A 15,681-nucleotide genomic window follows, 5' to 3' on the forward strand; every position below is an offset into this window, starting at 1 on the left:
TAAAATTTTTTAAATGCGTCATTAATTTCTATACGATCCGATGTAAAGTCTCCGTTCTCCTTCCGGATCTTTGTAATATGTTGTTTGGCTTTGGAATGCCTCAGCTGATTGGCTAGAAATTTACCAGCCAATGAATGTAAATTTACCCCATGAATGTAAAAGCAACTCTTGCTTTCGAGAAGTTGGCGTTTGACAGGTTGAGTAGACAGAAGATTAAATTTAGTTTGGAGTTCAACACACTTCTTGTATAGTTCAGGGTTCTTAGTTTGAGCATATAGTTGATCCAATTCTTTAATCTGGTTAATGAGGTCTAATCGATCTGCACAGGATCTTCTGTTGAGATTTGCTGTGTAAGAGATTATTTGACCCCTCAGATATGCTTTCATGGCATCCCAGACAATCTGGGATGACATTTCAGGTGATGTATTAGTGTTAAAATAAAAGGTTATCTGATCCTTAATAAATTTTAGAAAATCATCATCCGATAATAAAGTTGAATCAAACTGCCAGTGTTTATTCCTCTGAGGGAGACCAGGAAAGTTCAGAGAGAGAGTAATTGGGGCATGGTCAGATATCAGTATACTCTGATAGTCACAAGAGTAGGCAAATGGAATAAGTTGGTTGTCGAGTAAGAAATAGTCAATTCTAGTGAAGGTATGGTGGACATGTGAAAAAAAAGAATAATCCCTCTCAGTAGGGTGAAGGAAACACCATATATCAGAGATACCAAAATTAGAGAGAAACGATTGGATAGCTAAGGCAGATTTAGTAGGTGATCTGGTAACAGAGGACGATCGATCCAGATTAGGATCTAACCAACAGTTGAAGTCACCACCCAGTATAAGAGAGTATGAGTTTAAGTCTAGTAGTGAGGGAAAAAAACGTTCAAAAAAGTTAACATCATCAAAGTTGGGGGCATACAGGTTTGCTAGTGCAACTTTAGTGTTATATAGTTTACTAGAAACAATAATAAAACTGCCATTTGTATCAGATATTTTATTATGGAGTTCAAAAGGAATATTTGAGTTAATAAGAATGGAGACTCTCCTAGCTTTAGCGGCAAAGGATGAATGAAAATGCTGACCTGCCCACTTTGACAGAAGCCGGGAGTTATCAAAACAACGAATATGAGTTTCTTGAAGGAAAGCAATGTCAGCTTTGAGTTGTTTAATATGTGAGAATACCTTCCTCCTTTTAACAGGGTGATTCAATCCCTTTACAATCCAGCTCATAAATTTAAGTGCACTAGCCATTATCAATTACTAATGCATAAAAGGCAGCAGGCATATAAAAAGTCAAGCTATACAGTAGCAGTCTGGGAGCAGAAACGTAAACATAGATTCGTAAAATCAAAACATAAACATGTCCTGAGCAATAAAGAAAAACAATAAATACAGTGAGTGATGTTGGAACTGGAAAACCCACCCCATCTACACAACCCAAAACTAGACGGCTACCAAAAAAAGCAGCTAGCTCTACCAAAAAAATTAACCCAAATATAACTTCCAGATCTGTGTCATTAACAGCAGTTCCGTATAAATACTATAGCAAATAGTGACTAGTTTATGCACTAGAAAACATAACTACAAATTGGAACATCTTCTGCAGAAATATAAAACTTAATACAGAGAAAATCGGAAAAAAACCAAAACTAACCTACCTGCGAAAAATTATGGAAGAATAAAGTAAGAGAAAAGGGAAAAAAGAGGGAGGAAGGGGAAAATTATAAATTCAAAAAAAAAATCAGCAATTAAACTGTGAACCAACAAACAGGGAGGCCTTCAATAAAGACTTCAAACCTCCAAGACAAGTTAGAGTCAGTTGTAGAACTCTATAGATAAAGTTATACAAGAATAAAATAGATTACACAAGTACTATTTAAACATCCATAGGGAAACATTAAGCACAGAATGTCTATTTAAAAAAGACACACCAAATCCAGGGAGAGATTGTCAACAGCCCTTAGAATTTCAATGAATAATGTCTGAGTGATTCAAGTAAAGTCTGAGTCCAGAAAAAGTAATTTTACTACGAGAAGTACTTATCCACCATTTTAGGAGGTCCGATCGGGTTCCGAAGATGACTGGATAGCCGGGAGACTTGCAACAAATGCCTCAGCCTCCTTCACTGACTTAAGCCACTTATATTTTCCAGTATTAAGTGAAGAGAGGGTTTAAAACCACGATCATAAAGCTCTTTCATTATGCCTTTAAACTCAGCGCGCATCTTTAAGGTCTGGGGTGCAAAATCTTCCACAAAGCGAATGATTGTATTTTGGAAAGAAAAAGTACCTCTGCGATGTGCCTCCATAATCAGACAGTGTTTTACCTGGTATTGATGAAAGTACAAAATTACCGGTCGCGGGCGGGAGCCCAGAATTCCGGGAGGAACGTAGACCCTGTGTGCCCTTTCGAGCTCAGGCGGGTTCGGAAGCAAGTCTTTCCCGAATATCTCACAGAGAAACTTGGCAAAAAACTTCACGGTTGATCCCTGTTCGGTGGCCTCTGGCAACCCAAGAATTCGGAGGTTACAACGTCTGCTGCGATTTTCGAGATCCACCATTTTGGAAAGGAGTTTGTTAGATTTTTCCTCTGGGCTGGAACAGAGAGTCTCCAAGTATCAAACACGACTTTCTAAATCTTCAGAAATCGAATCGATGCGAGATAAGTGTTTAGCATGTTCGTCCACTCTATCATTGATCCGATCTAGTTTGGCTTCCAGCTGTTTGAAAACGGTTCTAAATCCCTTTAAAATTTAGTCTCGGAGCTGTTCGAGCGCAGCGAGAGTCTCAGCCGAGAGAGCCAGAGCTTCCTTTCTCCCGGATTTAGAACTTTTGCTAGACATTGTAAGGTAGATGTGTTCACAGGCAAGTAAAAGAAACCAAAAAAGTTCCTAAGGTTTAAAAAATGGAGACATTTAGTGCAAAGATAGCGACAATAACGGAACAAAAGTTCGGAGCAGCTAAGCAATCGCCATCTTACCGGAAGTCCATGTTTACAATTTTTTTGGGGAAATCCGTATCTTCTTAAAATTTTCCAGAGTGTTTCTTGGTGGATACTGTCAAATGCTTTTTCAAAGTCCACAAATAGTACAGAAGATTGCTGTTCCACTCTGCAGATTGTTCCAGAATTTGTCTTAGTAAATACTGTCGTTTGTCCTTTCTGCAGCTTTGTTTAACATCCTTGTCATTCTCTGCATATTCAGCAGCAAATCTCTCCTTCAGGTGACAGGAAGTTGTACTCAGCATTCTTTTCTTGGTTTCTTTCATCTTTAGTTTCTTCTTCCGCATCCTCAGTAGGTGGATATACCACAATTATGGACAGTTTAGCAAACTTAGAGTTTAAATGAATATACAGGAGTCTTTCATAGATGGGGTTCCATTCTAATAAGGCCCTTAAGGCATCCTTGTCCATGATGAGTGCTACACCTTGTAAATGATGGTTGTCTATGTGGCCTGACCATATGATTGTATTGCCAGATGCTAGGGGTTGCTTTCCAGAATTTGCCCAATGTGTTTCTTGTATTACAAGCAGCTGCAGTTGGTAGTTATGCATCTCTTTGATAGTCTGTGTAAGCTTTTCCAGTTTGATATAAAGGTCGAACATTCCAGCATCCAATATGGAGAGTTTCTTTAGGTGAAAGAAGATTAGCTCTCAGTCCGGAGATGTCCTGGTGGCTTTGATCTCCATCCATCATAAATTCTGTTCCCAGTTCTGTATCACTCCTTTCACCGGCATCAATAAATTTCCTTGTTTTGGTGTCTGTAGCGGTAAAGATTTTACAGGGTAGGGTTGCTGGTCCTACATCCAACCCCCTACCTGGAGGACCAGGTGCTGTATTTGCCTAGCCCTTCACCTGGAACCTGCCCAGCAAGGTTGAACCTACCAGGGACTGAAGTCCCAGCTGGTATAGCTCCCAGGATTATTAAGGCACACAAACCTCCCCACCACAATAAGGAACAGCACAGCTTCCCCTATCATTAAAGTCCACTTCATTCAGTTATACATGTGTCCCGAGAGAGGCCACGCCCATCTACCACCCCCTGCATGTAGATATCATAACATGCAAGCGACCCACACACAATGAGGAGCAGCGTCAGCCTGCACCAAACGAGATAGTCCCAAAGAAGCAAGTGTTGATTAGGAACGGTTGAATAATAGAGCATGATACCCAATCATTATGGTTTCATAGAAGCATAGAAAATAGGTGCAGTAGGCCATTCGGCCCTTTGAGCCTGCACCGCCATTCAGTATGATCAGGGCTGATCATCCAACTAGAATCTTGTACCTGCTTTCTCTCCATACCCCCTGATCCCTTTAGCCACAAGGGCCATATCTAACTCCCTCTTAAGTATAGCCAATAAACTGGCCTCAACTGTTTCCTGTGGCAGAGAATTCCACAGATTCACCACTCTCTGTGTGAAGAAGTTTTTCCTCATCTCGGTCCTAAAAGGCTTCCCCTTTATCCTTAAACTGTGACCCCTCGTCCTGGACTTCCCCAACATTGGAAACAATCTTCCTGCATCTAGCCTGTCCAATCCCTTTAGAATTTTATACGTTTCAATAAGATCCCCTCTCAATCTTCTAAATTCCAGTGAGTATAAGCCTAGTCGATCCAGTCTTTCTTCATATGAAAGTCCTGCCATCCCAGGAATCAATTTGGTGAACCTTCTCTGTACTCCCTCTATGGCAAGAATGTCTTTCCTCAGATTAGGGGACCAAAACTGCACACAATACTCCAGGTGGGGTCTCACCAGGGCCCTGTACAGCTGCAGAAGGACCTCTTTACTCCTATACTCAATTCCTGTTGTTATAAAGGCCAGCATGCCATTAGCTTTCTTCACTGCTGCTGTACCTGCATGCTTGCTTTCATTGACTGACGTACAAGAACACCTAGATCTCATTGTACTTCCCCTTTTCCTAACTTGACTCCATTTAGATAGTAATCTGCCTTCCTGTTCTTGCCACCAAAGTGGATAACCTCACGTTTATCCACATTAAACTGCATCTGCCATACATTTGCCCACTCACCCAACCTGTCCAAGTCACCCTGCATTCTCATAACATCTTCCTGACATTTCACACTGCCACCCAGCTTTGTGTCATCAGCAAATTTGCTAATGTTACTTTTAATACCTTCATCTAAATCATTAATGTATATTGTAAACAGCTGCGGTCCCAGCACCGAACCTTGAGGTACCCCACTGGTCACAGCCTGCCATTCTGAAAGGGACCTGTTAATCACTACTCTTTGTTTCCTGTCAGCCAGCCAATTTTCAATCCATGTCAGTACTCTGCCCCCAATACCATGTGCCCTAATTTTGCCCACTAATCTCCTATGTGGGACTTTATCAAAAGCTTTCTGGAAGTCCAGGTACACTACATCCACTGGCTCTCCCTTGTCCATTTTCATAGTTACATCCTCAAAAAACTCCAGAAGATTAGTCAAGCATGATTTTCCCTTCATAAATCCATGCTGACTCGGACTGATCCTTCTACTGCTATCCAAATGTGTTGTAATTTCCTCTTTTATAATTGACTCCAGCATCTTTCCCACCACTGACATCAGGCTAACCGGTCTATAATTCCCTGTTTTCTCTCTCCCTCCTTTCTTGAAAAGTGGGACAACATTAGCCACCCTCCAATCAGCAGGAACTGTTCCTGAATCTATAGAACATTGGAAAATGATTACCAATGCATCCACGATTTCTAGAGTCACCTCTTTAAGTACCCTGGGATGCAGACCATCAGGTCCCAGGGACTTATCAGCCTTCAGACTCAACAGTCTATCCAACACTGTTTCTTGCCTAATATAAATTTCCTTCAGTTCATCCTTTACCCTAGTTCCTTTGGCCACTATTACATCTGGGAGATTGTGCCTTCCTTAGTGAAGACGGATCCAAAGTACCTGTTCAACTCATCTGCCATTTCCTTGTTCCCCATAATAAATTCACCTGTTTCTGTCTTCAATGGCCCAATTTTGGTCTTAACTATTTTTTTGCTATTCACATACCTAAAGAAGCTTTTACTATCCTCCTTTATATTCTTGGCTAGTTTACCTTCGTACCTCATTTTCATACCCTACATGGACCACGACATCCAGCTGCTCACCCTTCTCTTGAGAATACTGAGAACTGGTTCCAAGATATCACGGACCCTGGCACCAGGGAGGCAACAGACCATCCAGGGTTCTCGATCTGTTCCACAGAACCTCCTATCTGTCCTCCTATCAAATCCCCTATCACTACTGCTTTCCTCTTTTCTCTCCTTCCCTTCTGAGCTGAGGGTCCAGTCTCGGTGCCAGAGACGCAACCACTGCAAGTTGTCCCTGGTAGGTCGTCCCCACCAACAGTATCCAAAATGGTATACTTATTGTTGATGGGAACGGCCACAGGGGTGCTCTGCTCTTCCTGTCTATTCCCCTTCCCTCTCCTGACAGTCACCCCAACTACCTGTCTCCTGACTCCTAGGAATGACTATCTCCCTGAAATTCCTGTCTATTTCTGCCTCTGCCTCCCGAATGATCTGAAGTTCATCCAGCTCCAGTTCCCTAACACGGTTTTTAAGGAGCTGCACCTTTTGCAGGTGTAGTCATCAAGGACAACAGTGCTCGCCCTGACTTCCCACATACTGCAAACGGAGCACTCAACTGCCCTAACTGCTGCCTCCATTACCTACTCCTAAGCTAATTAAATTATTTAAAGGAGTTTACCCAGCCTTACCTCACCTGAAGTGAAGCCTATTTCACTTTTGAATGTCGATGCTAAGATTCTGTCGAAGATAATGGCCAATCAGTTGGAAAATATTCTGGATTAAATTTTTTCTAAAGATCAAACAGGCTTTATAATAGGCCGTTATTCTTACACAAACGTTTGGAGATTATTTAAAGTCATATACTCATCTTCTATTAAAATTCAACAATGCATTGTTTCTTTGGATGCTGAAAAAGCGTTTGATCTGGTCGAATGGAAATACTTATTTAATGTTTTTGAGAAATTTAGTTTTGGTGTTAATTTTAATAGTTGGATTAGAATGATATATAAAACTCCCTTCTCTACTGTTATTACCAATAACTATACAATCCCCTTTTTCAGCTTTCCCAGCAGACAAGACAAAGTGGTCCATTGAGTCCTTTGTTATTTAACTTAGTATTAGAACCCCTTGCTATCTTTTTCAGTGAAGCTAAAGATATTCGTGGGATTCTTGTGAATGAGACCATTCATAAGATTTCTCTGTACGCTGATGACTTACTGGTTTATATTTCTAATCCTGAGGAATCTATCCCTGGCTTGCTAAAATTATTTAATGAATTTGGAAATTTTTTCGGGATACAAATTAAATTTTCACAGAAGTGAACTGTTCCCTTTAAATTAATCTGTTTCTATATATGATAATATTCCTTTCAGAGTCACGGATTCCTTTAGATATTTATGTGCTACAATTAATTTTTAAAAACGATCTTTATAATGCTAATTTTGTTCCTTTGGTAGATTCTATGAAGTATTTATTTAGTAGATGGAATCCACTTACATTTTCACTCTCTGGTCGCTTCCATGCAGTCAAAATGATGATTTTACCATTTTTTAAATATTTATTTAAGAAAATCCCTGTTTTTTTTAACTAAGAAGTTTTTTGATCGGATTGATTCTATTACTTCATCTTTTATTTGGAATAATAAAAGACCAAGAATTAGTAAATACCACTTACAAAAATTTTTTTTAAAGGATGGAGGTCTTGTTTCACCTAATTTAAGAATGTATTATTGGGCTGTTAAGGTGCGATATATATCCGTTTGGTTACATTGGGTTGATAAGAATGATCAGCAAACTTGGTTAGACTTAGAGCTGAAAGCTGTGAAACAGTTTTATTTAAACTCGTTATGCAGAGCTGCCTTACTTGTACAGTTAGCTAAAGTTGCTAATTTAAATTTATATCTTATGATTAAGTATTCTTTACAAATTTGGCTCCAGTTTTGTAATTTTTTCAACATTAAAATTAGACTGATGTCTTTTGAGCAAGAAGCGAGGCGAGTGGTCAGGAGTCCGTGCCAGGAAAAAAGCAAGTCCTAGCCGGCTGGCTCTCCTGTCCATTCTGCTCTCCAATGGACATTTAATTGGACTACATCTGTGGCAATGAAATACTCGGCGGAATACAGAAACGGACGGAATCCCGGGCATCTCCATTCAGCTGATTTTTTATGTAACAGTTTTTCACCCCAGACATTCGACGACCAACCTAGTAACTTCTGCTGTGCTTATTGTCTTGTTTACTATTTAGTGTAATGTCTGCTCTGTTCTGTATACCTTATGCAGTCTTGGGTAAGTGTGTAGTCCAGTGTAGTTTTTGTGTTGGTTTACGTAGTTCAGTGTAGTTTTGGTATTGTTCATGTAGCACTATGGTCCTGAAAAATGTTGTCTCATTTTTACTGTGTACTGTACCAGCAGTTATGGTCGAAATGACAATAAAAAGCAATTTGACTTGACTTGAACTTGAAATATTCTCTTTCATACTCACACGTTTTACAATACCTTCAAGTTAGACATTTCTTAGAAAAATATTTAAGTAATTTCCCTTACAAATCGGATGCTGACCTGTGAGATATTATTACAAGTATGAACCCTTTGATGAGGGGTTCCATTGGAGAAATTTATAATTTACTATTACAATGGGATAAGCGTTCTTTATTTAAGATTAAACAAAATTAGGAAAAGGAACTTAATTTGATTTTTATGGTGGAGGACTGGACGCGGTTTCTGAAGTTGGTTAACTCTTCTTCGATCTGTGCTAGTCATTCACTGATTCAATTCAAAATTGTACACCATTACTATTTGACAAAGGAGAGATTGTCTAAAATATTTCCTAATGTTGATAGTTATTGTGACAGATGTAAAACTGAGACAGCTACATTGACACATATGTTTTGGTCCTGTTCTATATTGGAACAGTTCTGGGAGTCAGTTTTTTCTCCAACTTCTAAAGCACTGAAAATTAATTTACAACTTAACAAATTAACTGTGCTTTTTAGAACAATGCCTCAAAATGTCCACGGTATCTCTTTGTCTGACCAACACGTTATTGCATTTGTCACATGATAGCTAGGAGGGTCATGCTGTTGAAGTGGAAGGATGTGTCCACTCCCAATTTGTCACAGCAGTTATCAATGCTATGTCTTAGTTTGGAGAAAATTAGAAGTCAAACCTTTAAACCCATGTTTGATTTCGAGAAAAGATGGGGTTCATTTGCTTCCTATTATCATCTGAGTTAATTGATAGATTTCCTTCACAATTTAGTTGTAAAGTTTTGTACATTTTTTTTGCTGGCGGTTCGATGTTTATCTTTTTTTTAGAAGCTATTTGTATGACGCATGGCTCCACGGTTGAACACCAAATGGTTTTCTTTTTTCATTTTCTTTTCCTTTAGTAGGGATTATATATTTTTTTTCTTTTAGCAAAAAAAGTTTTCAATCTCTTAACATGAATGTCTTTTTATTCTTCGAGGTATTGTAATTGATGTTTACTTCGATGTACTCTTGTTAATTTTGAATTGATATTAAAAAGAATGAAAGAGCCAGGTGGTGGAAGAATGGCCCAGACCCACAACCTGCTAGCAACTTCAGCAGTTTTTGAAGTTTGCAAACTTTTATTGCCGATTCATCATGGATTACAGTTGGGGGACGGTGCCCCTTACCCGATTTACCTCACCTACAAAACCTTTTTGTTAGGACTCCGAGGCTGATTCAGCATTCACTGACCTGAAGAGGCGATTCACAACCGCTCCCATCCTGATCCAACCAGACCCCTCCCATCAATTCATTGTTGATGTTGACGCCTCCGACTCCGCGGTACGAGCAGTCTTGTCCCAACTATCAAGTCCGGACGAAAAGCTTCATCCCTGTGCCTTCTTTTCTCACTGACTGTACCCCGCCGAGCCGAATTACGACGTGGGGAATCGGTAACTACGGACGGTCAAGCTAGCATTGGAGGAGTGGAGTCACTGGCTGGAGGGGGCAGAAAACCCATTTATTGTGTGGACTGATCATAGAACCTGGAATATATTCAGACCACCAAACGTTTGAACTCCCGCCAGGTCCGTTGGGCATTATTTTTTAGATGGTGCAGGGTCCAAGAACGGGAAGCCGGAAGCGCTCTCCCACCAATTCAATTCCAAGGAGGACAGTTCCAGCCCAGAGGTTATCCTCCCACCATCCTGTGTGGTGGTAACCCTCACTTGGGAGATGCAGTCCATAGTAAAGGAAGCCCAACAGGATGACCCTGACCGTGGCAATGGACCCGCTGATCGCTTTTTGTGCCGGAATCCGTCAGATCTCAGGTTCTCCTGTGGGGCAAACATCTCGGTTCGCTTGTCACACCGGGAGTGATCAGACACTGGCATCCTGAAAAGACACTTTTGGTGGCCTTCCATGGAGGCAGATACCCATTCCTATGTCTCTGCATGTTCTATCTGTGCTCGTGGAAAAGCCTCCCATCGGCCACCTGCGGGATTCCTTCAACTCCTACCTGTCCCTAGTCATACTTGGTGGCACATCACCCTAGATTTCATCACTGGTCTACCCCCTTCACACAGAAACACCACCATACTCACCACGGTACACCAGTTCTGCAAGACGGTGCACTTTGTAGCCCTCCCTAAATCCCTTCTGCTCAGGAAACCTCAGACCTTCTTGTCTGCCATTTCTTCTGTCTCCATGGAATCCCCGCAGACATCATCTCCGATCGAGATCTCCAATTCATCTCGCAGGTGTGGAAGGACTGCTCCGGGGGGGCTTAAACTAGATTTGCAGTGGGAGGGGAACCAGAGTGTTAGAGCAGATAGTGAGGTGGAGAAGGATAAAGGTCATGAGAGAGCTGGAAGTATAGTGCATGGAGTAAAGCCAGATCTAATATATAGAGGCTTTGAAGAAAGAGAAACGAATAAAGGGCATAAGGGTAGCAAGGTAGAAGGGCTAAAATGTGTGTACTTCAATGCAAGAAGCATCAGGAACAAAGGTGATGAACTGAGAGCTTGGATACATGCATGAAATTATGATGTAGTGGCCATTACAGAGACTTGGCTGGCACTAGGGCAGGATTGGATTCTCAATAGTCTTAGATTTCAGTGCTTAAAAAGGGATGGGGGGGGGGGGGAATGGAAGGGGGGAGGGGTGGATTTACTGGTCAGGGATACTATAACAGCTACAGAAAGGGTCTGTAATGTAGCAGGATCCTCGTTTGAGTCAGTATGGGTAGAAGTCAGGAACTAGAAGGGTGCAGTTACTCTATTGGGAGTATTCAATAGCCCTCCTGGTAGCAGCAGAGATACCAAGGAGCAGATTGGGAGGCAGATTTTGGAAAGGTGCAAAATAACAGGATTGTTAACATGGGTGACTTTAACTTCCCTAATATCGATTGGCACCTGATTAGTTCCAATGGTTTAGACGGGGCAGAGTTTGTTAAGTGTGTCCAGGACGGATTCCTCTCACAATATGTTGAAAGGCCGACTCGGGAGAATGCCATACTAGATCTAGTATTAGGTAACGAACTGGGTCAGGTCACGGATCTGTCAGTGGGTAAGCATCTGGGGGACAGTGACCACCGCTCCCTGGCTTTTAACATTATCATGGAAAAGGATATAATCAGAGAGGTAAGGAAAGTTTTTAATTGGGGAAGGGCAAAATATGAGGCTATAAGGCTAGAACTTGCGGGTGTGAATTGGAATGATGTTTTTGCAGGGAAATGTATTATGGACATGTGGTCGATGTTTAGGGATCTCTTGCAGGATGTTAGGGATAAATTTGTCCCGGTGAGGAAGATAAAGAATGATAGGGTGAAGGAACCATGGGTGACAAGTGAGGTGGAGACACTTGTCAGATGGAAGAAGGCAGTAAACATGAGGTTTAGGAAGCAAGGATCAGATGAATCTATTGAGGAACATAGGGTATCAAGAAAGGAGCTCAAGAAGGGGCTGAAGAGAGCAAGAAGGGGGGCATGAGAAGGCCTTGGCGAGTAGGGTAAAGGAAAATCCCAAGGCATTCTTCAATTATGTGAAGAACAAAAGGTTGACAGGAATGAAGATAAGACCAATCAGAGATAAAGGTGGGAAGATGTGCCTGGAGGCTGAGGAAGTGAGCGAGGTCCTCGATAAATATTTCTCTTCAGTATTCACCAATGAGAGGGAACTTGATGATGGTGAGGACAATATGAGTAAGGTTGATGTTCTGGAGCATGTTGATATTAAGGCAGAAGAGGTGTTGGATTTGTTAAAATACATTAGGATGGATAAGTCCCCGGGGCCTGACGGAATATTCCCCAAGCTGCTCCACGAGGCGAGGGAAGAGATTGCTGAGCCTCTGGCCAGGATCTCTATGTCCTCGTTATCCACGGGAATGGTACCGGAGGATTGTAGGAGGCGAATGTTGTCCCCTTGTTCAAAAGAGGTAGTAGGGATAGTCCGGGTAATTATAGACCAGTGAGCCTTACGTCGCGGTGGGAAAGCTGTTGGAAAAGATTCTTAGAGATAGAATCTATGGTCATTTAGAAAATCATGGTCTGATCAGGGACAGTCATCATGGCTTTGTGAAGGGCAGATCATGTCTAACAAGCCTGATAGAGTTCTTTGAGTAGGTGACCAGGCATGTAGATGAGGGTAGTGCAGTGGATGTGATCTAGATGGATTTTAGTAAGGTACTTGCCAAGGTACCATACTGTAGGCTTACTCAGAAAGTCAGAAGACATGGGATCCAGGGAGGTTTGGCCAGGTGGATTCAGAAATGGCTTGCCAGCCGAACGCAGAGGGTCGTGGTGGAGGGAGTACATTCGGATTGGAGGGTTGTGACTAGTGGTGTCCCACAAGGATCGGTTCTGGGACCTCTGCTTTTCGTGATTTTTATTAACGACCTGGATGTTGGGGTGGAAGGGTGGGTTGGCAAGTTTGCAGATGACACAGAGGTTGGTGGTGGTGTTGATAGTGTAGAGGATTGTCTATGATTGCAGAGGGACATTGATGGGTTGCAGAAGTGGGCTGAGAAGTGGCAGATGGAATTCAACACAGAGAAGTTTGAGGTAGTACACTTTGGAATTACAAACTCCAGAGTAAAAAGTAAATGGCAGTATACTTGGAAGTGTGGAGGAGCTGAGGGATCTGGAGGTACATGTCCACAGATCCCTGAAAGTTGCTTCACAGGTAGATATGGTAGTTAAGAAAGCTTATGGGGTGTTAGCTTCCATAAGTTGAGGGATAGAGTTTAAGAGTTGTGGGGTAATGATGTAGCTCTATAAAACTCTGGTTAGGCCACACTTGGAGAACTGTGTCCAGTTCTGGTTGCCTCACTATAGGAAGGATGTGGAAGCAATGGAAAGGGTACAGAGGAGATTTACCAGAATGCTATCTGGTCTAGAGAGTATGCATTATGATCAGAGATTAAGGGAGCTAAGACTTTACTCTCTGGAGAGAAGGAGGATGAGAGGAGACATGATAGAGGTATACAAGATATTAAGAGGAATAGATAGAGTGGACAGCCAACGCCTCTTCCCCAGGGCACCACTGCTCAATACATGAGGACATGGCTTTAAGGTAAGGTGTGGGAAGTTCAAGGGGGATATTAGGGGAAGGTTTTTTACTCAGAGAGTGGTTGGTGCATGGAACGCACTGCCTGAGACAGTGGTGGAGGCAGATACATTAATGAAATTTAAGAGACTACTGGACAGGTATATGGAGGAATTTAAGGTGGAGGGTTCAATGGGAGGCAGGGTTTAAGGGTCGGCACTACATTGTGGGCTGAAGCGCCTGTACTGTGCTCTATTGTTCTATGACACAAGAGAAGGTCGTGGATCGACAGGTCAGAACAGGAATGGAAATCACTATGAAAATGCTTGGCACTGGGAAGTTCTGCATGTGGCTGATGTTGCAAACATGCTGGACAAGGTGTTCCTGTAATTGATGACGTCACGCTCAGGATGAAGGAGCAAGGCCTTATATTCTGTCTTGGTACCCTCCAACCTGATGAACTGAACTGTAGTGCACCAGTCTTTTCTGATTGAATCCAGAGTCCCAAGGGAAGCTGTCTCTTCATCTGAATAATTGTCTTGTTTGAGCTCCTGAAAACCTGTTTTTGAGAATCACCTGCCATCCCTTAGACAACTTTCCCAGCTGGTCCCCGTCCCACTGTAACCTCAGACAACTCTCACTTTCACCACAGATCAGCTTAGTGTCATCCACACCTTCACAAATTGTTCGACCTGCATTTTCCTCCAAATCATTCACACGTGACCAGCACCAGTTTACTGCAAGATGTCAGAAAGAAGAAACAGTAGAGCTCAGCTCCAACAAAGACAAGGGAAACAAAGAGCAGGAGAGTGCTGGTGGAGGGATCTCGTTGGGTCTGGTGTCCAGATGGAAATGGAGAGCTCTGTGGCTTTCCCAGTGGGAGGTGGAGGTGTATATTGACGGGGTATCCACAGTGAAAAGTAAGATGATCGGGGTCAGAGAACTTGAAATCATTGAAAAGACTTTGTGTGTGTTGCTTGGATATCCAGTATCTGCAGATTTACACTTGTTTGTGACCGGGAAATACCATTTGTTGCGGACAGAGCTAATGTACTGGACAAAGTGGACTCCTGATCTACATTGGGTCTCACTGATGTAGAAGAGGCCGCACTGTGAGCATCAGATACAGCAGATCAACCTGACAGACTCACAGGTGAAGTGTTACCTCACCTGGACAGATTATTTGTGATCCAGAATGGGGCTGAGGGAGAAAGTAAATGGGAGCCTGTAGAACTCCCAGTTATAGGGTTATGTCCCAGGAGGGAGATAAGTAGGGAGGGATGAATGGAATCTTTGCGGAAAACAGAAATTTGGTGCAGGAAGGGGAGGTAAGGACGAGTTTAGTGGTTCAGAAGTTGTGGAGGATTCTGTGTTGGATGCGGACACTCGTGGGTTCCAGGTAAGGACAAGAGGGACTCCATCAGTGTTCGTGTTAACTGGAAGACAGAATGAAGGAGGATTTTATGGAAATAGATCCATTGGGACTAACATCAACAACAAAGATGGATTCTTTGGAGAAGAACTTCTCTGATGTCCTGGAAAGGGCAACCTGATCCCGTGAACAGATGTGGCGTGGATACAGGAAATGAGAAAAGGGAACAGCCTTTTTACAAGAGACAAGGTGACAAGTGGTTTAGTTAAGATGACCATGCAAATCAGTCTGTTTATTTAAAAAAGTCAGCTGGTGTGAATGTGTTTTGTGAGCCCTGCCACCTGCCATGGTTATTGTCTTTCTTGCATCAGCTGTCACCTGAACGCTCCAGGGTGGATACTGTAGCATTTTACAAGGATCTCGAGTGGTGTAGGGGACAGGACGAGTTTACAAAATGGAAATTGTTAGAAGGGTTTTCACAAATGGCAAGGCGTGTTGGGGTCTGAAGGGTTTACAGTAATGAGGAGTGGTGTAGTGGATGGAAGGGTTTTCACAGAGGTCGAGGAGTGTAGGCATGCTTCTCTATCACTGTGGAAATATACTTCACTTGTAGTAGCAAACTAGCATTTCTGTCTGGAACAAAATGAAATCTGCATTGTATCAGAGAGCTTTGCTAGTAATGTTCGTGCAACATTATGCTGATGGAACCTGAGCACATGAGTGCAGAACCACAGCTGTGTTAGTGGAAGAATGCCACACTAGTCTTCT

Source organism: Hemitrygon akajei, chromosome 7, assembly GCF_048418815.1.
Source record: "Hemitrygon akajei chromosome 7, sHemAka1.3, whole genome shotgun sequence".
NCBI lineage: Eukaryota > Metazoa > Chordata > Chondrichthyes > Myliobatiformes > Dasyatidae > Hemitrygon > Hemitrygon akajei.